The sequence below is a fragment of the Danio rerio genome, chromosome 17 (genome assembly GCF_052040795.2).
Source record: "Danio rerio strain M-AB ecotype USA chromosome 17, GRCz13ab, whole genome shotgun sequence".
Classification (NCBI taxonomy): Eukaryota; Metazoa; Chordata; class Actinopteri; order Cypriniformes; family Danionidae; genus Danio; species Danio rerio.
In genome coordinates, this window is record NC_141037.1 from 20,122,501 (window position 1) to 20,147,386 (window position 24,886).

General features: G+C 34.1%; 1 long non-coding RNA gene across 1 annotated transcript in view; it reads left to right on the forward strand.

Moving 5' to 3' along the window:
* The window catches only part of LOC141378549 (uncharacterized), a 239,466-nt gene that overhangs the window by 6,115 nt on the left and 208,465 nt on the right, over nucleotides 1-24,886 (forward strand). The window contains exon 2 of the long non-coding RNA XR_015513292.1: nucleotides 6,860-6,991. This is a non-coding gene — a long non-coding RNA (uncharacterized LOC141378549). The remainder of the gene's footprint in view (nucleotides 1-6,859; nucleotides 6,992-24,886) is intronic.

A 24,886-nucleotide genomic window follows, 5' to 3' on the forward strand; every position in this document is an offset into this window, starting at 1 on the left:
AGGTTGTATTAATGAGTTGGACATACCTAGGGGTGGGCGATATAGCTAAAACATATCAAGATTTTTTTTATTTTTTTTACAAGACAATCATGATTTTATCACATTTTTTATTGAGGTGATGTTAATACTAAATTATGCAAGCTTTACATCTAAACTAAGTTCCCAATTTTAGAAGCAATGAAAAATAAAAACAATGACAGACATTTAATTAATAAGATAGTGTTTGTTTGTTGTAGAAATTTGTAATAATGACCAAAAAAATACTAATTTGTGGATCTTCTTACTTCCGGGTGTAACTATCTGCCATTGTGGCTGGTGTATTCTGGGAAATTTTCTTACCCATTGGTTTCGAGTGTGGTCCTGAAAAATCTTTGTTCGAAGGAATATTCACCCATTGTGCTTAGCCCTACACCTTCAAGCTAAAGAGAATTGGGACACCTCTACCCCTTCACTGGGACGCACAAAACGAGGGGTTGGGGAAGGGCTAAGGGGTAGAAATGGGTTTGGGCCTAAGTCTGATTGGCATAGAGAGATATAGCAATAATCTTGAATGCAGAAGGCACATTTTGACCAAATCTGGATCTTGTAGTTTGAGGAGATACATTTGTTTTTGAGGACATAGTATAACAGTATATTAATAATTGTTATTATAAAAGATCCATTTTTAAAAGTCCTACAAATCCAATGATTTACTTGATTTTTGCAAAAAAAAAAAAAAAATTCAAAAAAATATTGTACAGCATATATATTATATTTTCGAATGCATCTTAGCTATCGATTGTAGTAACATGACTTTACTACAATTATCCTGTAGGAAACCTGTTTGATTTGTGCAGTTTTGGTCATTCACATTGAATACATTTTTGAGTTTGAGCAAAGTAGAGACCTTTTTTTAAGTTTAAAAAGTCAAACACAAGGAACAAAAACCAAAAACAGTACAAAGCAAAGCAGCAACATGCAAAAATGTAATCCCTATAAAGACTGTTTACACCAAAAATGATAAAGTTAGCTATATAATGCGGCTTTCAAATGCTGTGGAAAATTGCTATGTCCAACAGAATCAGACAGAAAGTATTGCAATATGGATTTGAACGATTTAGGATGTAAAAGTGGCTTGAAATGAAGCAAACAAAACAAAGCCTAGAGTTACAGGCTACAGATAAGTGTGAAACTAAACTACTGAGGAGAACAACATGGTGAAATTGGTGATTTCCCCAGATGTCAGTGATGACTGACACATTTAATCTAGATTAATAGCAGCCACCTAGACAGTTTTAGTAGAGTTAAGAGCACACCAGCATGTTTACTTGTGCATTTTCTGGTCACAGCAGGAACAACATAAAATATCATTTTTAGTTGTACAAACAAGAGTAAACCATCATTCGAAACTGTTAATTCAAAACACTTCCTGCAATAACAACAAAACACTGTGTTTTGTAAGATAAAGTGAAGAAGTAGTGCTTTTTCTGCCATCTTGTCAGCTATGCTTTTTAGTGCAATTTAGAGCAAACTCGAGGATTGTAATTTTCCCAAGCCTCTCTGGGTACCTGCTCCCTTATACAACCAGCTTTTAGCAAATCTACTAACTTTACAGATACAGGAATGTGATGTGATACAGACTGCATGGCCAGATATCATTTTCACTGAACTTATTTTTGTAAAGACTTTCTTAGTTTGTAATAATTTCTTCTGTTTTTTATAATAAGATGTTTGCAGCTAAAAAAAATGAGACCTTAAACTGCAAATGTTGTATAGGTTATAAGAAAGAATTGAATGTTTAAAAGAATGTTCTGAAAATTATTCCAGTTATGGATTTTGGTATGGACATTCTCATTTACATAGAATCAAGTTGATTATATATATATATATATATATATATATATATATATATATATATATATATATATATATATATATATATATATATATATTATATCCATTTTTGTCGACACATTTTTCAACATAATAGTTTTAATAACTGTTTTCTCATAACTAATTCTTTTTGTCTTTGCCATGATGACTACGTAATATTTTACTAATTATTTTACAAGATTCTAGTATTCTGCTTGAAGTGCAATTTAAAGGCTTAACTAGATTAACGCATTGGTCAACAGTGGATTGTTCTGTAGACAATAAAAAAATCTTGTAGGCGAATAATATTACAACAAATAGGATTTATTTAATGACTTATGACTTGATTGATTTAATGTGATTGCAGCCAAACTAAAATAAATAATATAACCTTAAATCAGAAAAAGTTGGGACAGTATGGAAAACGCTAATAAAAAAAAAGCAAGTAGTGATTTCTAAATTTGCTTTGATCTGTATTTCATTGCAGACAATGTGAACTCAAAATATTTAATGTTTTGTCTGGTCGCCTTCATTTTAATTGTAAATATACATCCTTTACTGTTATTAAGACCTGCAACACATTCCATAAAAGTTAGGACATGAGCAGTTAAGGGTTAGTAATTTGGTTAAGTGGTTAAATAATGATGTGACCTGAAACAGGTGATGTCAACAGGTGATTCTAATTATGGTCTGGTACAAAAGCCGCATCCAAGAAAGGTCTAGTCCTTATGAGCAAAGATGGTCTGAGGATCGCCAGTTTGCTAACAAATATGTGAGAAAATTATTAAAATGTTTAAAAACAATCTTCTTCAAAGACAAATAGGAAGACATTAGGATATTTCACCTTCAAAAGTGCAAAACATAATTAAAAGATTCAAGTAATTTAGATTAATTTCAGTACATAAAAAAAACAAGGACGCAAGCATAAGCTGAACTACCATGATCTCTAATCCCTAAAGTGGAACTGCATCATGAATCGTCATTCATCTATAAGCGATGTCAGCAATTGGGATCAGGACTACTTTGGCAAACCTTTGTCAAATACCACAATACATAGTTACATCCACAAATGCCAGTTGAAAACTGTACTCTGCCAAAAGGAAGCCATGTGTTAACAGTGTCTAGGAGCGCCGTTGACTTCTTTGGGCTCGTAGGCATCTGGGATGGATCATCACACAGTGAAAACCTGTACTGTGGTCATATCAGTCTGTATTTTGTGGGCTCTTGTGCTCTGTACCAAAGAAGAAAGGAATCATCCAGACTGTAACCAGTAACAAAGTCTTAAAGCCAGGCCCTCGTGGTCTGGTGTTGTGTCAGTGCCCTTAGCAAAGGTAACTTGCACTTCTGTAATGGCACCAGTAATGGAGAAAAGTGCATAGAGATTTTGGAAAACAATATGCTACGTTCTTTTTCAGGGACACACATGCACACTTTACAAAGTCCTGGCTGAGGAGGAAGAGGATATAGGTACTTGACTGGCCTGCCTTCAGCCCCGACCTGAGAATGCATGGTGCATTTTGATGCGCAAAATGCGACAATGAAGACCCTTTACTGTCTTAAGATTTTTTTGCAGGAAGAATGGGACGAAAATACGCCTAAAACACTTCATCACTTAGTGTCTTCAGTCCCTAATCGTCTTTAAAGGGCCATGAAACTTCCTCGTTTCAGCAGGGTGTTTTCACACCTCTACTTTGGAAAAAGTCAGAAAAGTGGGCGTGTCCAGCTCTATTTAGGGGGGAGTGTCCTAAGAACTAAAGTGGGAGGGTGTGGGAGTGTCTATTTGGGACACACAGGAGAAAGTGATGGTGTTTAACCTACATGGACATCTGTAGTTGAATTATTTGCCAAATTATTAAATGGTGGACTTTAACTGCAGTTTGGCTCTTTCATTCAGGGAATTAATTTATGCCCCTCGCGACTAACGAGATATTAGATTCGAGGAACTGCTCTAAGCGTGTATTTTTCATGCAATGTTTGATAACTCACGGCGAATGAGAGAAAAAAAACTCAGCCGGAAACTTAGATGCACACGGCAGGTAGCATCAGAAAGCCGCGTGTGTTATTCTGGTAATGCGGTAAAAACCCTACACGAGGGTAAAGTTTGGTTGTGGTGCTAACATGTTTGCACTTGGTGCAATAGTTAACTTAGTTCGATACGAACAAACTGAATAAACAAAGAGCACTGGTCGCTCACTTACCAAATCTGTAGAGACAGGACAATCCCCAGCAACTAGAGCCGCGTCTTTATGAAGAGAATACTACAAGCGAATCCGGATCTCAGCGTTTGCAGATGAGAACAGCTCTCAGGTAAACAATATTCCTCCTTAGACACGTAAGTTATTGCTGTCGAGCGTCGCGTACACTGTTAATCCACACGTGATCCAGATGAGCTCTCACAGAGAGAAAATGAAAACGAAACTTAACGGCAGCAAACTATAAAAGCAACACTTCACGCTTGTTTTGCCAACACAACGTGGTGTCTCTGTCGTGTAAACACGGTGACAGTAATGAATATTAATAAAGTTGCACAATAAAGCGCGCTGATTGGTTTGAACCAAGCCTTACTCATGCATTAATGCATCACACTGTAAGACGTAATAAGACACACTCTGGCACAGACGTCCTGTCTGCACGCTGGAATACAACGCTATTATGTCATGACCGTGACGCAGCTTCAAAAATTCGTTTCAAACCGGAAGTACGAATTTGCTTGAAATAACGCAAATACAACCAATTTACACTTTTTAGTGAAATATAGGTGTCCTAATAGTGTTTTTAGCTGTGTGGGACACATATACGACTGTCAACAGCTCAAAAAATGTGTTTTGGTTTTTCGTGACCCTTTAAAGTGTTGTAAAAAAGAATGGCAACATTACAAAGTGGGAAATGCTTTACTATTTAAACTTTTTTAGAAATGTGTTGCAAGAACTAATATTGGAATACGTATTTATTTTGGAAACGAGCAAACAAACAAACAAACAAACAAACAAACAAACCTGAGGGACACATTAAGTAATGTTTTTTTGTATAGTCTGCTATGAAATACACATCAAAGTAAATAAAAAAAAAACACTAATTTCTTTTTTTTTTATTTGCATTTCCATACTGTCCCAACTTTTTCTGATTTGGGGTTGTACTGTCTCCAGAAGACAAAAAAATCAATAGGCAATATTCTGAATAAATTCCTTGGTCCATTAAACAGTACTTGGGAAATACATAGGAAAACACAGGAAACCTATTAGTGTTGTCTTTTTGTGTCTATGTATATATTCATATGGTAAGTGGCCATGTAATATGCGGGATATTTTACTGTCAGTCATTATCACCATCTAAATCCTGACATGCAGCGGGGGTTAAGTCACATTTATCCTTCACATAATGTTCAAGCAAAGGCATAATATCATACATAAATACCTAACCATATTGAGAAAATGTTCTGAGTCTCGTTTAATGTCTTTAAGCTTATAAACAGAATCGAGGAGGTTTGAAAGATGGCAGAGATGAGATTCCTCAGACGTGCCCTGACCTTCTTTACATCATTGCTTCAAATGGTTATTGTGATAATCTTCTTACCACGACAGTGAATCCATGTTTGCGAAAACATTTCAATGTCCTGAAATGAATGAATCCACTCCCTCGCCTTCCAGAAGCAATCACTTAAAGCGAAGGCCATGTGTTTCATTGGTCGGGCCCGCAGAAAACACAAAGACTGCAAAAAAGGTCATTCATCTTGATTAAATATACATTGGCAGCGGGTCAGGGCTGCAGAAGGGATTCAGATTTAAACCGCACTGCTTCAGAAATTAATTTGATAGCTTCTGGTGTTTATGTGGGTTTTTGTGCCCGGGGTGTGTGCATGTGTGCAGCTCTTGTGTGGATGTGTTTATGTATTTCGTTTAAGAATAAGCATGACTTCTTTCATTAGTGAAGTGGACCTGACTGCATTCATCTCTGTGTAAGACCAACAACCTTGAGTGTTTATGACTCTGAAGACACTATTAAACTCAAACCCTTCTTCTTTTTCCACTAATTTCTTTCATATCTGTGGAGTTTTTATAAATTCTGGAAGATGTCTTGTTTGCTTTACATGTAACAAGTGAAAGTGCAACAATGTAGTTTGCATCTGTCTTGACTTTGATTTATTTAAATTAATCTACTTATTGCAATTACATTTCTGTATAGCATGTTGGCACATGGTGTAAGTGGTCACAATGGAAGTTGTCCACAAACAGCTATTTAGAAAAATATTTTAAAAAGCTGAAACAATTAAAATATTATTAAAAAAGACCCATTTTAATTATTTCTTTATCTAAATGGTTGTTGCAACACAGGCTCATTGTAAAAATTTACCCACGTATACATTTTTGGAGAGCGTGAATTATGTAGCCAGAGCTACTAGGGGTGTCACGATACTGTAATTCGAAACCAATCAGTAATTAGAAATTTTTTAAAACGTCCATTTCCTTTAAACATTTAAGCGTCGTGTGGCAAGTTCTTAAACAGCACTGATTTGCCATTGTGTTCACGTGCTCAACAGAAATTTCTGTGATTGGCCGTGAAGGTCATCGGTTTACCGAACTCACTGTTTACTGCGTGTAGCCTCAGATACAGGGACATTGGAGCATTTAAAGCTGCGATTCATCAGCGGATCTCTCGAATGTCAGCTTATAGACAAACCAGCTTATCGATGTGACTTTAAAACACTCCAATGTCCCTGTATCTGTAGTTACACTCGGTAAACAGTGGTGAGTTTGGTGAACCGATGATCTTCACAGGCAATCACAGTCATTTCAGTTGAGCATGTGAACACTATAACAATACAGCGCTGTTTTAGAACGTGCTCCATAGCGCATAAATGTAATTTTTTTTAAATTTCAGTACTGATTGGTATCGAATTCCGGTATCGTGACAACCCTAAGAGCTACGTATGGCTGCATTTTGTCTGTAAAACGAACGCTAAGGGGAGTATGACGATATTGATGGCTTCTGTTTCTTTTCGTGCTACCAGCTGACTGCTTATCTCCATGTGGATGGCTTTTCGGTTGTTACCAGCTTGCCATGTACATCAGCTGACTTAAGACTCAGAGAGGAGTTGACCATGACAACAGGGTTTGTGGCAAAGAACGGTTCCAGAAAGCGGGTAAGACAATTCAATTTAATTCAATTCATCTTTATTTCTATGGTGCTTTTACAATGTAGATTGTGTCAAAGCAGCTTAACCTAGAAGATTATAGTAAATTGAAACTGTCAGTCCTGAAACAAAAGGCAAAAAAATGAAATAAACAAGTAAATAACAGGGTAAAACATGGTTAGATCTGAAAATGTGGTTAAAATCAGGCAGCCGCAAGGGCTTTTTTTCTGGATTGCTATTGAAAGCACTGTCGGTTGGGTTTAAGGAAACGAGTGAGGGTTGGTGAATCGTTGCTTTTGAAAACACTATCGGTTGGGTTTAGGGAAAGGGGTGGTGGGGTTGTTAGTTGGTCAGTCAGTCAGGCAGTTGACAGTGGCCTCTAGTGGATTTATGAGAAAAGAGCAGGCGTGAAATGGCGCTCACGAGAGAAACTTGAAGTCTCAAAAAGCATACACAGCAGCCTCTAGTGGATTTACGAAAACAAAAACTGTAAATAAACATACCTCCTGTGATGTATTTCGTGAGCTACAGATATGTATACAGAGGGATGTATCCATAATGAGCCTTGATGGAGTTATTTGGTCAAATATGTGATCAAGTGATAATTGTGAAGTGTACATTTCAAATAATGAAAAATGTAAGTAATTTTCTATTAATGAATGAAATTTTTACAATAAATGTTCATGTCATGCCACAAGTCTCAAACCACATTCACACTTTGAGCAACTCGTAGCGGCAAAGCAACAATCGACCATTCATTTCAATGGAAAGTGAGTGACTTCTGGCAACCCCTGTTTATGTGGGCGACAGTGACCGTTGGCGACCAGGTGGGCGTGTCGAGCGACACAACAAAGTTGAGAATCCTTCAACTGTATGCAAATGAGAAGTGTCTTTCTTGAGCCAATAGGAACACCAGTCGAGCTTCCGTGATCCTCTCTCAGCTCGCTAGGAAAAACAAAAACTGTGGAAATCAATTGTTGCAGGTTTTCAAAAATTTTAAAATATCTTCTTTCGTGCTCAATAGAAGAAAGAAATGCATAGAAGTTTGAAACATGTCAAGGGTGAGTAAATGATGACAGAATTTTTATTTTTCGGTGAAGAATGTTTTGACAGGATGAGTTTACACAAACACGCACACACAGCACACAATTCACATTTTTAATTGTAAAATGCTCACCAAAGTTGTTTATTTGACCAAAGTTTTGATAGATTTTATTTATTTATTTATTTATTTATTTATTTATTTTTATTTAGCCCAATATGCATTTATCCAGCGGCTAGTGCTATATGACATTTCATCAAGGATTGTTTGATAAATTAAATATAATTTCTATAAAGCTGAACTTTTTATATATAGCACGATCACTTTTTAATGGTGTTTAATTGCTTTTTAAAAATGTGTTGGAATCATTAATCCATTGTTTAATTAACATAATCACCATATTTATGTCTTTGATCTTGACGTGCCAAAGACCATCTTGGCAGATATTTGCAGAATAATTGATTTCCAGGCTGTTGGAGGGCATTGCCTAGTTTAGCTTCTCCAAAGACTCGAGCTGTGATGGATAGTTTGCCTCTGAAAATTGCTTGAACCTAAAGATCCACCTCCAACCTTCTGCCAAGAGGGATCTTCCATCAGAATATCCCTCATTGATCATAATTACTGAAATATGTTTTACTACCCTGTGTGATTACATAAGCATGCTATGAATAAAAATGGAGAAATCTGAATCAATGATCAGTCTGGCTCGAGTGGAAAGTATGAAACCATGCATCTATAAAGCACTTTTGGCCTCCAACAAGCACCTGCTCTTACTTTTTAAACTTGTATAGAGCGGTTGAGTTTTGCAACTCGCCATAAAAAATCCATACGGTATAAAGACTAATCATTACATCAGCATTTGGGATTAAACTCCCTCATGTACTGGTTGAATGCACAGCACATAATGTAATACATATTTGTATCAAAAGATCATTTTATGAGAGTCAGACTTCCAATTTACAGATGGCTTACGGAGAACGAATGCAAGTGTTTCTATCAATAAATTATGATACGTGGATAAAGTGAGATAAGCGTAAGACCTGGCCGAGCTGGAGTGTTTACTATAGACAGGATTAACCACCCATCACCAGTCATTTATCGCTGCTTTAGGATCTCTAAAAGAGGATCATTAAAAGAAAACAACATGGCTTGGCATGGCCTTGTATTGGCATTTCCTATTTAACAATAATCTATATGCTTATCTGTGCTCCCTCGCCACCTTAACATGTTGTGAATCCAAAGAAGGTGTATTGACCTGTGCTGTACACAGCAATACAAGCTGTTAATCCAATCTCCCCAACAGTCTCTCTCTCTCTCTCTCTCTCTCTCTCTCTCTCTCTCTCTCTCTCTCTCTCAGTCTCTGTCTGTCTTTCTTTTCAGTAATTTGAGCTGAAAAGCATTTTACTGTGGGAAATTATCATAATTTGAATGCCAAACCTCCTAAAATGCTAATGTGAAATCCTGTTAATGGTTTGACAATAAGACCAGTAAGTACAGCAGGGTATTTAAGTTTGAGCAGAAAAAAACACTGCAAAATGTACCATTTTTGCCAGTGAAAAATCATTTTCTCACAATCACTAACAAGCCCTTGTAGATCACTGGAAACACTCACTATCACCCTACAATTTTACAACCAAACTGCACTACATTTCCCATTAGGCACCTCACTCACACACCAGTTCCGGATCACCCCTGATCACATAAAGCTGGAATTTTTCATGGACTGATATCCTGGAATGTATATAGACCACCCTGCCTGCATGACTCTGATTTAATAAACTGCATTTGGACCCTCAACTCCATTGTACCCTGACTCACATGTAACACACAAGTTTTTTTTTTTCTTTTAACGGCCCCACTGGGGTTAAATTTGTTTGTAGTGCTATATTCGTTACCAAGTGTTTTGTTTTTGTGTATGACACGGCATTTTTTTTTAATATAATAATTACAAATTAATATAAATAACTTTCATTTGCAATGTAATATGATTACATATTATGACACACACACAGTTTCGTGTTTAAATTTAGTGTTTCATGTATTCATTTTTTTAATTTTATTCTATTAAACATGCACTCATTTGCAGTACTATTAGCAAAACTATTTGTGTAAATATGCCTTTTTTTTTCTTTTTTCATGAATGCACATTAATACACTTAAATATTTATATGGTCTTTTTTTGTGTGTATCCCTCACTATTTTTACAGAAGTGGGCCCGGTTTCATGATCTACAAGCTGTGTAGAAGACTTGTGTGTGTGGTACAACATTACAGTCATATCCATAGTCATCACAGAGACTGTTTTAAAACACCTTGACTCTGCATAGCATCTTGTTATCTTTAGAGCAACTTCAGTAACACTTCACTTGAAGATAATGATTATAAAGGTGTCATGACTTAAACAGAGCTATGAAGTGTTACCGCAACTTCTATCAGTTGGTTTCAATAGACCTGCATTTGTCTCACTTGTTATTTCCTGTAGCTATGTGGGAATTGGTTGGCGGAATAGCAGGCATCGATGTAGAAGTGGCTGTTGATTTTATATAGAGGCAGAGTTTAGACGCACTATTATGAAGTGGCTTATTCCACAACTTTTCCTTTTGGCAGATTAGCTATAAAATTAGCTGTTTTTATACTAACAAGTTTTTTGAGTTCTGAAAATTGCAGCCTTTTTTTAGCCCTTTAACAATAAGTCAGGGTACAACGGATATGAGGATAGATGTGCAGTTTATTACAAAGATTAGTCAAGCAAGTAATAGTCAAATGAATACAAACTAAAGCATGAGGGTAATCGAAAGAGCGCAGTCAAAACAGGCGAATGGTCAGGACAGGCAGCAAAACAAAATCAATGGTAAACAAAACAAGGATCAAAAACACAGCAGGACAAACAGGGAAAAACGCTTAGAAATGCTTCAGAGGGAAAACAAGACTGCAATGAATGTGAGCAGTATATATATATATATATATATATATATATATATATATATATATATATATATATATATATATATATATATATATATATATATATATACCAAAAGCCAACAAAGAGCCAAAAGCCATATTTTTAACTATTTATGTCATTGGCTCCATAATAAATACACTTTAAACAATTTTTAAATTGTCATTAAAAAAAAAAGAAATATTATGTAGGAAAAAAAGTGCATACAGCTAGAGTTTTTTTGTTTTTACACATTAAAATATGTCGCTACGAAAAAAATTACATTCAATTTATTTATTTATTTATTTATTTATTTATTTATTTATTTATTTATTTAGTTAGTTAGTTAGTTATTTATTTATTTTTGTGGCAACCGACTGGGCCATTAGAAATAATCCTTAGAGTTAAGCCCTGTAAAAGTCAAAAATTTTATTCTGAATGGTCTTGAAAGGGTCTCAAGTCTTAAATTTGACTTGATTAAACCTGCAGAAACCCTGACATGTAATCAGTCTTTCATGAGCTTCCAGTTGTGGAATCATTGGTAATTTGGAACTGTTGTGTGTGAGGTGCCTGATGGGAGTTGTAGTTCATTTCAGTGGTACAGTAGATGTGTAGTTCGTGTGACGATGAATGTTCTCCAGCGATTTGCAAGTTCGCTGACAATCATGACAAACCATAAAATTTAACTATTTTGAATATTGTCAGAGAAGAGGCTAACTTATACAAATTCATACAATTAAATTAGAAAGAAAACATATTATTTTTAAAAGGAGAAAGTAGTACTGAAGTGTTTAAATAGCATCATCCACTAAATTCAATTGCCATGAATTTACACTGGATTTTACAAAAACTGTACACTCACCTGTATTGTATGTGAAAACGTTAAGAGAATATAGATATACAGTATGTATATTTTTAGTTCATGACGCTTTTAAACATAGATAAACAAATATATCAGTTCAATCCAAGTCACTGGGCATTTTGTAAGCTTTACATCAAGCCATGATTGCTGCTTGACAAGCCTGTTTTGCTTGTTTTGCTGTTTTGCCTGTTTTGTTTTGCTCCACAGGAGGCAACCAAAACACCAAATTGCCTCTTATTTGAGTTATAAAGCGCTCGAGGACACAGGACAGATGATGCCTCAGGCTACTGCATGCTGAAAGTCTATATGACCAGTATTCAACCTCAACCTAGGGTGTAAACACACAATCTGGCCCTCGCCACACTGCGTATCTAGAAAAATGATGAAATATTGTCTGTCAGGTGTTGAAGGGGACAGAAAAGCTGGAGTGGATATCAGGTTGGAAGTGGTTTCCTCATTGTGCAGCTGGAGTCGGCGGAGGATCAGACCCCACCGTCATACACACTATTTGTCACAGTAACACGAGGAAATGTGAATTTGATTGACATCGCTGAACCATGCTTATGACAAGGACGATTACAGCCGACTTGTGATTGGCAGTTTTCACGGATGTATCATTCATCCGCAATAATTAAAAAGTAAGAAAAACAAATAAACAGGAAACAGTGGGACGCCCCATGTTGTGCAGAAAAACAATAACATTTGGCAGGAATCATGAAATTATGTTTATGCAGATCTATGAAAAACTGATGCATGTTATTTACAGTGCTCAGGATATAGAAGTACACCCCTCACAAATCTGTCTTTTAAATTCATATTTGTAATAGGAAGCTATGTAATATTATATTTGTGCATATACATTAGATTAGTCAGTACTGAAGCCAAATCTGGAGCTAATCTAACAAAGTAATTTACAATAACTGTCCAAAAACTAGTATACCCAAATTTATATAGAGAAAAAAAAAAATTAAATACAAAATTAGAAAAGAAGAAAAATCAAGAGAAGCAAAACAATTGAAAAATAGTTTAAATTTTGTAGATTGTAATTTATTTTTTCAATATTTTGCTAGAATTTAAATATATTATTCTTTCGATTTCTAAAAATGTTTGGCGACTAAAATATTACTTTAATACACATATCTGTTTAACACATTTGTTTTGTTTAAATGCACCTAAATACATGACCTATATTCAGGGCTTGACATTAACTTTTTTGATCACCAGCCACTGTGGCTAGTAGATTTCCATTACTAGCCACTCACCATTTTCACAAGCCATACTTTTCTTGTTGGGAAAATATATTTTATACGCATAAATTTGACTTTGACATGCTTAAAATACTTGATTTAGATGATGTGTTGTGTCCACATGCCTTCTCGTTCATTAAACTTCTTGTGTGTATTGTGTATTAGCTTGCTCAGTGTGCATGAGCAAATGGATTGTCACAATGCAGTCAGTTTTTATTTCACATGACTTTTCAGGGCACAAAATTAAGGATTTACCAAATTTATCTCTGACCACACCAAATAAGTATTTCTTATATAATAAGATTAAATATATAGGTGCACTTTTTAATTCAACAAACCTTTTCCTTAAAAAAACATTACATTTAAAAAAGAATTATTGTCATAAATCTAAAATATGCACAGTAATCTGTCCTGGCTAAAAGTCCCAGATCACCAGTTAACTACACCTAAACATGGAGTAATCTCCTATTAGAGCAATGTTATTGTAAATATAATATAATTAAACCATATTAACAAAAATAACTGTAAGCGAAAGAAAGCAGATGAAACATACAGTGTTTGATAATGAAAGGATGTTCACACGGTTAATTTAGGCTTTTTAATAATCTGTTTAAAGAATAATTAAAATGAAAGCAGTGACCGCTGCTGCTTACAAAAGAATGTGTATTTTTTTTTTATCTTGAGCTCTTGAAAGCAGCAGGACTGTCTGAGGGTGAACTATCATCGCTCTTTGTCCAGTCTATTTTAAAGGGAACAGATCGCACCAGTTGTGCTTCTTCTTGGCTTGGTTGCTTTGCGCAAGTAAACAGGAGCGCGCTCGCTTTTTAACAGTCACGCGCATCACATCTGCTCTCGAGTGATCATTCTCTCGTTCTGTGTTTACCTTCTCTTTTTCTGTTTTGCTCGCGCGAACAGTTATTTTTGTCAGTCGTGCTGCTTTTCGATTATAAGATCACATTTGCACGAATATTTGGGCCATGCTTATTGTTGAGCCCTGCTTATAAGAAAACTACACTTTGTAGCAGATTTCTAACCAGCCAAAGTGGCTAGTGGAGGTGTCTGTCTAACCCGCCAGAATTGAAATCTACCCAAATTTGGCGGGTTGGCGGGTGTTAATGTAAAGCCCTGCCTATATTACTGTTTATGTCCTGGTTAGACCTAAACTGCATTTCGTTAAGTTGTACTTGTACATGTGTAATGGCAAAGTTGAATCGAATCTGATCTATATTCACTGAGAAATGGGTAAAAAAATATGCATTTTCAAAATGGGTTGTACTCTGTTATGCTGAGCACTGTATCTAATTATTTATTTATTTATTAACAAATTATTTTTTATGAATAAATAATTTCATTTTTATATTTATTCAATATAATTGTGTGGGTAAAAGTCAAAATTAACATTGTATGGTAACAGTGTTTTCTTTCAGTATACATTTTTTGTTTACAGATTTTGTTAATATCCCCTAACATAAGAATTTGGCCACCTAACATTTTAAGGTATTTTAATTCAAACAAGTTATTGTAAAAAAATACAATTACAAAATAAATAAAATATATTTATATAAATAAATAGGTGATGTCTATATTTTTATACTACATGTACATACTGCATATTTAATGAAGCATCTTTGTATATTACCGTCGTATTGCCGGCAGCTAGCTCTCTGCAACTCTCACATGGTCACCCACTGAAGCTAAGCAGGGAGACCACATGGGCAAGCGGGGCTGAGCAATACAAATTGAGAAAAATATTGCTTAAATGCATGCTGTATCAGTAATCAAAATACATAGACAATAAGATATCATAACAGTAGTGGTTTTATTCGTCCTCTCAAATGAGCAGAGCTGTTGATGGGGTCAAATCATAAGAAGTGCTTGCTGTAAATTACATCACAGATCAATGTGATTCGCAGGCTGATGAATCAATGCCGCCACCAAAACAATATAATCATGTTGCTGGCTTGTTGGCTATTTTTAACTACAGCAATTTATCTTGCTAAAAGTATTGACTGTTGCATGGGTTTTTGTATATGTGCAATCAGAAACATATGTGCAATCAGAAAAAAAAAACAGATAAACATGCAAACAAACTAACGACACTTTTTTTTTTTAATTGAAGGAATGCAGTTTAGAGAGCATGAAATTGCTATGTTTCATTTTAAATAACTTAGTTACATAACCAGACAGAAGATGATATATACTTGCTACAGTATACACTGTCTACTGGATAGGTTACAAATACTGTACATATACACACTATTGTTTTATGGAAATGCATGCTGGTACCCGTACACTACAATTAAAATTTTGACTTCTACCAACCAAATTAAATTAAAAATATTAATACAAAAAAGTATTTATTTATTTAATTATTTAATCATTTATTCATTTAGAACCATATATGGCTTACTAACTGGTTTAACAAAGGAAATTTGTGAATTGGTGGCACGGTGGCTCAGTGGTTAGCAATGTTGACTCACAGCAAGAAGGTCGCTTGTTTGAGTCCTGGGCCAGTTGGCATTTTTGTGTGAAGTTTGCATGTTCTCCCCGTGTTAGCGTGGGTTTCCTCAGGGTGCTCCAGTTTCCCCCAGTCCAAAGACATGTAGTATAGGCGAATTGGGTCAACAATATTGGCCGTAGTGTATGAGTGAGTGTGTGTTTGGGAGAGTGTATGGGTGTTTCCCAGTACTGGGTTGCAGCTGGAAGGGCATTCTCCACGAAAAACATATGCTGGAATAGTTGGTGGTTCATTCTGGTGTGGCGGCCCCTGATAAATAAGAGACTGAGACGAAGGAAAATGAATGAGTGAATGAATACAATGTAAAAAGTCATTCTGTGGCCTTGTAGATTTTATTAATTTTAATATGACACTTTATTTAATAAAAATTAATTCCTGATATTAAAGCATTTTTTTTTGTTGCTTTGAAATTAATGAAAAATGTCTGTAATAAAATGTAATCAATTTTATTAGAATAATTTATCTGGTATTTTTAAATAATTTTACAAAAAGTAAATATTAATTAAATCCAACGGGATTAAAATGAGCATTTTCAAATTAGCCAGGGGCACAAGTCAGTATGTGTTGGTTTTTCTGTTCAAGTAAATTAATATTTTTTTGTTTAAAATTTGCTAATTTCTTTAAGGACTGTTTGTGGTTACTCATTTTAAATGACTAATTTGAAATAAGCTAATTTAATTAATTGTTACTCAATCCAGCTCCAGCTAGTCCAATTCAGCTCGTTTGCATGCAGGAGTTAATTTTATTTATTCATATGAATCAAAATTATGAATATGAAAAATATGAATATAAATACATCTATTAGAAAAATGAATGTTTTACAAAAATAAAATAAATATTCAAAAATATTTATATACTTAAATAAAATTCCATGCTTCCATTGCTTTTCAACAATTTCACAGTAGAAATAAGGAATTCAAAATCTATACAAAAAATAGTTAAGATGGAAGATGACTTAGCAAATTTCTGTTTGTGTATGTGGAATTTTATCAATAAAATAAAGAGATTAACAATATATTCAATGCTTTTGTTACATTTGTTTTCATAATAAAAATGTATATCTTTTAGAATAAAATAATAACCAAGTTTTGTCATTTTAAAAATATATTTTGCTAGATCCTTCCAGAAACTGTTTACAAAGTTTGCATTCAAAAATAAATGACAAAGGCTCTCTCCATCTACATTAGAGAAACTGATGTCGTCCATTTCAATATACTTTGATAATAACGATTTTCATTATACACATAATTATTTAGCATTTATAGATTAGTCGGCCATCAGCATGTGTTTACCAATCTGCTTTTTCTGCATTAAAATAGTTTTCCTTTGCATGACCTGTTTACTTTGAAATCCTGAGAGTCGATGTTCAGATGCACATACAGAACAGAACAATCTGCACTTTAAAGGCTGTTTTTTTCCTGATGGAGAAACACTCTTGTGGAAGAGTGTAATCCTGGGTGTTTGTGTGGGCGATTTCTGTTGCTAATTAAAACTGAGTGTTTTGACTGCCAGAAGAGATGTCTCTGTATGACTTGTTGCATTGGAGAGGCGATAAGGCCAAATGTAAGCACTTTTAAGTCAGCATTCATTATCAAAGGTCATTGGAGAGATTAAAAGCAGTGCTTCACTCATGGGATGCCTTTTTTTGACTGTAAACTGCAAGCATGACTTGTTTAACCTCACCTCAACCTTATGTTTGTGGCATGACAGCTCCATGTGGCATTGAATTACATGTTGATTACTGTGACTTATTCATTAGCAGGCTTTTTGTATGCTAAATCCACATTTTGGGGTTTAATGCAAGACATTATGGTCTGCAGATCTTCTTTATTACATTTTTTTCCTCAAATGATATATTTAAATATGCAAATGAGACTCTGTGTTATTAAATATGTGCTTATTTGCATGCATTTCCAACACAAAAAAGGAATGGCTTCAGATTCACAAATATTGTGAACAGCTCAAACTGTCTGTCTACAACAGTGTTTCCCAACTTTGTTCCTGAAGGCACACCGATAGTACAAATTTTCAACCTCTTCCCATTCAAACACACCTAAATAAAATAATCAGAACAGAGTCTCCTGACTTGAATGGTTCAGATGGAGACAAACAAAAATATGTACTGGCGTCTCTCAGGGTTGGGAAACACTATAATAGTCTATCTGTCTGTCTTCAGTAGTCTCTTTATCTTTCAATATACATTCACAATTTGTATTTATTGTATTTAATCAAGCATACTATGCACAGTGATCAGCATAATTGAGTAAACCCCATTTTGAAAATGTATATTTTTATCCATTTCTCAGTGAATATAGGCAATATATTTTGGTGAGTTTAAACAAAACAAATTTATTAAACCGATACATTTATTAAAATAATATTTTAGTCATTAAACATCTTTAGAAAAAGAAAAACAACACATTTAAGATTTAAGTTAAATATCGCAATTTTCTACTAAATTATTATTATTTTTTTGGTCTTTCCTTGTATAATTATTTATTTATTTATCTTATTTTATTATTATGATATTTTTATTATTTTATTATTATGTAGAATTATTTATTTATGTACTCATTTTTTTATTTTATTGTTTATTATTTTATTTTTAGTTATTTTGTTAGCCAGGTTTGGCTTCATCATAGACTAATCTAATGTATATGCACAAATACAGTGTATTATTGTAAAGCATCCCATATAAAATTATAATTTAGAAAAGAGATTTGTGAGGGGTGTTTTCATACAGTATACGCTGAGCACTGTATAAACATATTCATCTGTAAAAGCCTTCAGAATTTAGTTGTGAATAACACATTGAGGTTTGTGTGTAAATAGCCGATGAAGTAGAGATTTATAGCAAAAAAAAAAGATGCATAACTGCATGCTTTAAGATGCATGCATAACTGGACTTAAATAATACTTCAAAATTATAAGCTACTTGTCCAAATTATAGTATTGCGGTCAGATCTAGCGATTAAAGTGTTTTTTTTTTTTATCTGGATCTCAAATAATTTATTGAAGTGTCCAAGTCATTAATAGATTCGGAGCAGATCTTGCGGTTTGCAGGCTAGTTATAATTATCAGGTTGTTTACTTGCACAGAACTGGAGAACCGAATTGATCGCATTGAGAAACTAACAGTCGGCGTGTGTTTTCAGGTCCATGAATGTTGTTCAGAGCTGTAGGCCGAGTGCATTTAGCAGTGGATGTTTTAATGAAAGATGAGTATCTGTTTCTCCCCAGGCAGTCTCGCTGGTAATAAGCATTTTCACTTAAAATAAAGTGGGGTATTAATCTTCCCCGCATCCTCTCTGTTATGTGTGCAAATTACTTGTCTGCCATAAACATATTACAGTAATTTGTAGCGAAAAAACAAAATATGCTGAGGATGAAAAGCCATTTCTTATACCATGCAAAACCTCAGATAATGCAGCGTAAAGGGTTTTGTTATATAATATATATTTTATAGCAACTGATTTTACTTCAGGACCCAGGTTTTAATGTAGCACCAAAGCTGTTTATTTTGTAAGATGTGTTATTTATTTATTTGGTTGGTTGTTAGTTTTTTATTAAAATAATGTGGTTAATTTGTTGTTATGTTGGTTAAATTGGACAAATTAGGTGGCAATAATAATATTTTAATAGATAAGGTTAATTTTAACAAAAATATACAATATAAAGGCAAAATTAGCCCTCCTGTGAAATTTGTATTCTGTTTCGTATATATTTCTCAATTGATTTCCAATGAATTTTTCTTACAGAAAGTCTAACTTCTTTAAGTTTGACTGGAATAAAAGCATCTAATATATATATATATATATATATATATATATATATATATATATATATATATAATTATATATATATTGTAATTTGTTAGGTCAATATTTTTCACCCGTGTAATAAAGTAGGTTTTTTTTGACAGAATAAACCACTGTCTTCCAATGACTTGCCTAATTAATCTTGCCTAGTTAACCTAATTAACCTACACTGTAAAAAAATCTTTAAATTTACGGTTTATTTTTGGCAGCTGGGGTGGAGGGAAAAAAAACATAAAATAACGGCCACTAAATTACAGAAATTTACTGTAAAATAACAGAGTTTGAATTACAGAAATTTACCAGAATTATATTATATTTAAGGACATTTCTGTAATTTAAATTATTATTTTGTGGTAAATTTCTGTAATTTAATGGCCATTATTTTATGGGATTTTTTTCGGCACCCCAGTTGTCAGAAATAACCGTAAATTTCCGGATTTGTTTTTACAGTGTAGTTAAGCCTTTAAATTGCATTTTAAGCTGAAAACTACACAAAAAAAAATAAATAAATAAATAAAAAAAACAGGGTCCCACACAATTCATTCATGTTATCCCAACACAAATTGATTAAGTTAACTATGAACGATTAAGGGGATAGAAAATAAAACAATTAAGTTTTCCTTAAAAAGCTTTTTATTCTCATTTTAAATAAGTAATTTGAACAAGTAGCAAAAATACTTTTTTGGGTGTAGTAACTTGAAAAATATCTAGTAAAGTGTACTATCATCATAGCAGCGACAAAGGAAATTAGTTATTAGAACTTGTAGAAAACTTTTAAGTTTAAAATGTGTTGAAAGACGTTCTTTCCATTAAACAGCACTCAGGGAAATATTTTTCAAAGAATTACAATTTCCCAAAGGGGCGACATGGTGGCTCAGTGGTTAGCACTGTCGCATCACAGCAAGAAGGTCACTGGTTTGAGTCCCGGCTGGGTAAGTTGGCATTTCTACAGTATGTGGAGTTTACATTTTCTTCTTGTGTTGGCATGGGCTTCTTCAGGGTGCTCTGGTTTCCCCCACAGTCCAAAAACATGCGTGTGAATTGAATAAACTAAATTGAGTATAGTGTATGAGTGTGTATGGGTGTTTTTCAGTACTGGGTTGCAGCTGGATGTGTATGTGTGTGGCATGTGTAAAACATATGCTGGATAAGTTGGCGGTTCATTCCGCTGTGACGACCCCTGATAAATAAAAGGACTAAGCTGAATGAAAATGAATGAATGAATTTCACAGGAGGGCTAAAAATGTAGCCTCCAACAGTCAATTGACAATTTAGATCAGAATAACAATTTTTTTTTTTTTATGTAAAATAATTGTATGGTTATCTTTTTATTGTATGTTTAATGAAATAATTATAGAGTTCTTTTTTAAAGGCATAAAATAATCATAAAAATTCAAACACGACTTTCGATGCATATATGTATTTCACATGTGAATAGAGATGCACTCAGGGACGACTCACGCAAGATCATATAACATAAATGGGATCATAAACTCCTCTGGTCATCTCTCAGTTTGGTAAATGTGTAGATTTTATTAGTGTTATAAAGCAGTCACGGTTCACGGCTGATTGTTAATGTGTTGGTATAGCAGTAGACACTTAACGTTCTGACTTCTTGAGTAATGAGGCTCGTTTTTTACGAGAAAGAATAGAGATGTTCAACATGCCGAACAAATTAAGATCTTAATAAGGATGAGAGGATCAGTGTTTTTAATCGTGTGTAATGAATGAATTTTGATAAGGGTACGTGTCATTAACAGTGGTTTTGTGCGGTAGCTCTCATATGTGTTATCGCTGAGCGTAACACTGGGGATCAGCTCTTATGTGGGTTCTGTCTTTTTTCCCAGTTTGGATAATTCACTTCCTTGTTCCTTTGTTAAATCTAATGTATTATGCAAGCCCATGTCATCGTGGCATAAGCCAATGCTTGATTAACCATCAAAACAAGCTCAATAATCCTGGATTAAGCTAATGATTCATCAAGTGCTTTATATTGTATTTCTCCACAGATCACGTTTTTAAGATATCATGTATATACAGTGGAGATCAAAATCTGAAAATCATTTATAAAGACTAGGGTTTTTATTTATTTATATTTTTTTACAAAAATAATGGAATAAACATGAAATAATTTTATTTGTGACTTAACCTTGCTAGTTGCTAGTAAAAGAGTGCTCTACAGAATAACTTAGACACAAAAACAAGTTATTTTGTAGAACAGTAGGGCTGCACAAGATTGGCAAAATCTGAAATTGTGATATTCAATTTTTCTGCAATATAAATATTGTTTCACAAGCAGAGATGGCACAAGTACAAACATCCTTTACTCAAGTAGAAGTACAGACACTTATGTTTAAAATGACTCTGGTAAAGGTTGAAGTAGTGACTACACTTTTGTACTTAAGTAAAAGTAAAGAAGTACTGCCTCAAAAATGCACTAGTAAAAGTAAAAAGTATATATTATTACTTCTTGTTGATTTTCACGCTGGCAACTAAACCTCATCATATCGATACATTTATACAAAATAACTTGTGTTTCTGATTTTGATGTAAAAATTGTTGTTAATTTTCAGCTAGAAAGTAGCTAAGCAACATCACTTGAACAATTGTCATTAATGTCCATTAAAAAAAAAAAAATTGAGGCCTATATCTTTACAGATAATAAATGTCTTTAAATAACACTTAATTTTGTCCAAATCATTTGTTTTTCTTTTGCTATAATAAATACTTAATATATGTTACTATTTTGGGCTTTTGGCTAAAGCTGCTTCATTATGTCAACTAAGATATTCCATGTCTTAAGTATATCTTTTTTTTTCATAGTATAGTGGATATATTTTTTAATGGATACAGTCATTATTGCTGTTAATAAATGTATTCTATGCAAAAAAAAAAAAAACAACAACAACAACAACAACCAACCAACCAAAAAAAAAAAAAAAAACATATGCAATTTGAGCCTTCAAAATCTTTTGTGTTAACTTTTTTTTATGTGATAGAGACTTTTTATGTCAGAGATTTGGGTTCATATTGATATGATAGCATCACTTAATTGCTGCAGACTTGTTGGCTGCACATCCATGATGTAAATCCCCCATTGCACCTCATACCAAAGGGGCTTTATTGGATTGATGATTGTGGAGGCCATTTGAGTACAATGAACTTATTGTGATGTTCAAGAAACCAGTCTGAGATAATTGACGCTTTATGACATGGCGTTTATTTATAGACATGGTCAGCAACAATACTCAGGGAGGCTGTGGCGTTGACACAATGCTCAATTGGTACTAATAGGCTGAAAGTGTGCCAAGACAATATCCCATACACCATTACACCACCACCATCAACCTGAACTTTAATGGAAAGAAAGTGAATGCAAACATTTTTATATTAATTTCAGCATGCTTTCAAGATTCAAAATATAAGGGAAATGATTTAATGATAGGATGATAGCGGAATAGAATGGTAAAATACAGGAGAATTCTGGCAAAAACGGGAGGGTTGACATGTATGAAGTGACCAGGAAGGGTTTGTGGAAAAATATCTTTGCGAGAGGATGCAAAAACTTAAAAATATATATTTGTCTTTCACTTTTTTTTTCCCAACCATCATTTCCCCTTCCAGATCTCTGTAAAAATGCATACTTTTATGTCTGTGAAAATAGCTTTGCGTTTGTACGATAAATAAGACTGGGTTTTATTTAAAAAGATCTGGCTTTTGATTTGCATCATGTCAAATTTAAGCACATTTTAAGACATCATTTAGATCTTTTTGCAACTCTCGAGGAGGCATTTGTGAGACTACGGTGCTTATTTTCTCAGCAAGAAGCCGGACGCTTCGACAAAAGTCAGTTTTCTTGATGTCTCTGAGAAATAATTAGGATGAGCGAAATCTCTTGCTGTTATTCTGCATGATGAAACTAGCTGACATCTGTTTGTTTATGTCAGTTCTTGCTCAAAAATCTTCACAGTTCAGTCTTACTTTAATTTTACACCACTTTTCCGGCACATACAGCAGAATTTCAATACATGCAAATTCAGCCTGCTTGCTTTTCCAGGAGAAACTTGGATAAACTAGTTTCCTCCACCTGAGCTATTTTCTTGTTTTAAATTCTCTCAAGGCATCCTCAGGGCATCTCGGCCAATCAATATGTGAGCAGCAACACCATGACTTTTGTGAATACTTAAAAAAAATATCCTTAAATAAATTCTAGGATGCAAGAAAGCATAAATCAAAATAGGAGCCACAGAAGTGTGATGGAGGGAGGCAGAATGAAACTCTTATCGCTGACTAGCGTCCTGCACCCGGCTTCACTACAGAAGTAACAGATACGGATGAGGTCAACATACTGGAGCATTGCCTGAGGGTTTGAAAAGCACAATATTCCATTGGGACATGAAGAATGGCGAAAAGAAAAGGTTGCTACTGTTCAACAATGTCAGCTCTATCTGTAGATAAATAAAATAAGTTTTTTTTTCCTCCTACAGTTTGCAGGCTAGAAATTGTCAACACGAGTCAGAATAATAATCATTTCTATTTCTATTTTGTTCTTTATAAGATGTCAAGCAAATTTCTGAATTGTAAAAGCAGCTCTAACCTTTACTTAAAAAACGGCAATGTATCTCATGAAAGCTGCAGTGATAAAAGGTATCTGACACGTTAACCTTGCTAGTGTAGGCGATTTGGCGACATGTTGGATCCATGTTTGAGAGCGAAGGTGGGAAGGTGACATCTTGACTCCTTTTTACACCTGCTCGATACTGTATGTTCTCTCAGATTTGATCATCTAGACATGCAGTAGTTGTACAATTTTCAGTTTTGAATCCCTGAGAAATCATCTCTGATGATTCCTAAATCACATTTTTATGCGTGTCGTGCAATTATGGCCAGTAAAAAAAAACATGGGTATAAAAAGGACGTTTGATATCTAATAGGTGGCGAGATTCTCTCATATGATGTTTTTAATAAACTACTTTGGTACTAAGTGGGCTTTATGTGAATAATAGAACAAAAAAGTACGCCAGTTGACTCTGAAGACAAGAAGATTGCTTGTGATGTAAAAATATCCTGTCCTTTTTTAGTTTTCTGTAACCTTTTTTTTGTTCAGAAGGCAGTGTTCTTATCACTTTCCACATTTTGATGGTTAAACTATTCTGTTCATCGTTCTTCACATTAGTTATTACTGTTATTTTTCTTGCAGGTACATATTTTTTAGGTTTGCATAGATGGTAAAATATGTATTATGTGTAGTTATCACCTACAACTTAAAGGGATATAGTTCACCCGAAAATGTACTTACTATTTACTCACTGTCACTTTGTTTTAAACCTTTATTAGATTTTTCTTCTGTTAAACACATATTCTGAACGAAGCTGAAATTCAGTAAACATTGTCATCCATATAGGAAAAACAAATACTGTGAAAGTCAATGATTACAGGTTTCCGGCTTTCTTTACCAGATCTTATTTTGTGTAAAAA